General features: G+C 28.8%; 1 pseudogene; it reads left to right on the plus strand.

Moving 5' to 3' along the window:
- Positions 1-2,500, plus strand: part of LOC119598065 — a 14,527-nt pseudogene that overhangs the window by 5,642 nt on the left and 6,385 nt on the right.

Here is a 2,500-nt window from a genome sequence, read left to right on the forward strand (position 1 = left end):
ATTATCGTAAATAAATTTTGGGAAAATTTAAGCCTCGCATAAATACTACCCTTCATCAATACTATCTTAAAATTAAAATAAAAACCCCCCTTTAATTTAATTGGCTAAAACCCCCTTTAACCCCAGCCTTTTGCCTCCCGGGGGTTTTCCTCCCCCCGGGGTTTCCAACCTTTGGGGAAAACTGGAGAACCCCGCCCAATTCCCGAAGTTTCCCCGGGGTTTTCCCCCCGGAAAAAATGGGGGTTTTGATTCCCCTGGGGGGAAATTTTAAGGGCTTTTATGGAAGTAAAAAAAAACCAGGAGCCCCAGACCCCAGGGGTTTAAACTTCCGTTTGAAGCCTTCAAACCGGGCCCTTTTTGCCTAGGACAAACGGGGTTTTTCCCGGCAAAAATAAAAAGGGGACGTATTTTCATTAGAAAACCCCAACCCCACCAAAATCAAATAACTAAAAAAACAATCAAGGGCACCACAACAAACCCACCCAAATCCTCCTCTCCTTTTTTCTATTTCCCCCCTCCCACCTCCATTCCCTTTCCCCTTTCCCCCCCCCCCCTTTTCCCCTCTCCCTCTCTTTTCTCCCCCTTTTCCCTTTCCTCTCTCCCCTTCTCTCTCTCGTCCTCCTCTCTTCCTCTTTTCCTCTCTCCTCGCCCTCTCCTCTCTCTCTCTCTCTCCCCCTTTTCTTTTTTTTTCTCTTCCTCTCTTTTCTCGAAAACCACCCACCCATCACCCCAAACATGAGGAAACTCATACACTTTCCCCTTAATAAATTCGAGACATGCCCCAAGAACCAATGTAAAAAGGGGTTTTAACCTAACTGATAATTTTTTAATTTGATGATTCTAAAAATAAAATTTGCTATGCTATTAATTTTTTTTTTTAAAAAAAAACCCCCGTTTTAAAAAATTTTTTTTTTAAAAAAACCCAAAAAAAATTTAACCCTTTTTTAAAAAAAAAAAAAATTTTTTTTTTTTCCCCCTTTTTTTTGGGAAAAAAAAAATTTTTTGTTTTTTTTTTTTTTTTTTTTTTTTTTTTTTTTTTAATTTTTTTTTTTTTTTTTTTTTTTTTGTTTTTTTAATTAAAAAAATTAAATTTAAAAAAAATTGATTCAAATTATAAAAAAAAAAAATTTTTTTTTTTTAAATTTTTTATTTTAAAAAATATATAAAAAATTTTTTTTATATATATTTTTTTTTTTTTTTTTTGTTTTGGGGGGTTTTTTTTTTTGGGGGGGGGGGTGTGTGTGTGTTTGTTTTTTTTTTTGGGGGGGGGGGGGTTTGTGTGTGGGGGGGGGGGGTTTTTTTTTTTTTTTTTTCCCTTTTTTAAAAAAAAAAAAAAATATTTTATTTTTTTAAAAAAAAAAAAAAAAAACAAACAAAAAAAAAAAAAAAAAAATATTTTTTTAAAATTTTTTTTTAAAAAAAAAATTTTTTTTTAAAAAACCAAAAAACAAAAAAAAAAAAAAAAAAAACCCCCCCCCACAAAAAAAAATTTTTTTTTTTTTTTTTTTATTTTTTAAAAAAAAAATATATTTTTTTAAAAAAAAAAAAAAAAAAATTTTTTTTTTTTAAAAAAAAATTTTTTTTTTTAAAAAAAAAAAAAAAAAAAAAAAAAAAAAAAAAAAAAAAAAATATATATATAAAAAATTTTTTTTATTTAAATTTTTTAAAAAATAAAATTTTAAAAAAAAAATTTAAAAGAAAAAAAAAACAAAAAAAAAAAAAAAAAAAAAAAAAAAAAAAAAAAAAAAGGGAAAAAAAAAGAAAAAAAAATTAAAAAAAATTTTTTTAAAAAATTTTTTGGGTTTTTAAAAAAAATTTGGTTTTAAAAAAAAAAAAAAAAAATTTTTAAAAAAAAAAACCCCCCCCCCCCCGGGTTTGGGGGGGGGGGGGTTTTTTTAAAAAAAATTTTTTTTTTAAAAAAAATTGGGGTTTTTTGACGAGGGGGTTTTTTTGAAATTTTTTTGGTGGTTTTTTTTTTTTTTTTTTTTTTTTTTTTTGGGGGGGTTTTTTTTTTTTTTTTTTTTTTTTTTCCCCCCCCCCCCCCCCCCCTTTTTTTTTTTTTTTTCCCCCCAATTTTTTCCCCCCCCTTTTTTTTGTTTTTTCCCGGCCTTTTTTTTCCCTTTTTTTTTTTTTTTTTTTTTTTCCTTTTTTTCCCCGGGGAAAGGGGGGTTTTTTTTTTTTTTTTTGGGGGGTTTTTTTTTTTGGGGGAAAAATTTGGGGGTTTTTTGGGGGTTAAAAAATTTTTGGGGGTTTGGGGTTTTTTTTTTTTTTGGGTTTTTTTTTTTTTTTTGGGGGGTTTTTTTGGGGGTTTTCCAAAAAAACCCCTTTTTTTTAAAAAAAAATTTTTTTCCCCCCCCCCCAAAAAATAAGGGGTTTTTTTGGGGGCCCCCTTTAAAAAATTTTAAAAAAAAATTTTTTTTTCTTCCCCCCCCCCCCCCCTTTTTTCCCCCAAAAACCAAAAGGGTGGGAAAAAAAAGGGGGGTTTTTAAAAAACCCCCCA

The sequence above is a fragment of the Penaeus monodon genome, chromosome 40 (genome assembly GCF_015228065.2).
Source record: "Penaeus monodon isolate SGIC_2016 chromosome 40, NSTDA_Pmon_1, whole genome shotgun sequence".
NCBI classification, from domain to species: Eukaryota; Metazoa; Arthropoda; class Malacostraca; order Decapoda; family Penaeidae; genus Penaeus; species Penaeus monodon.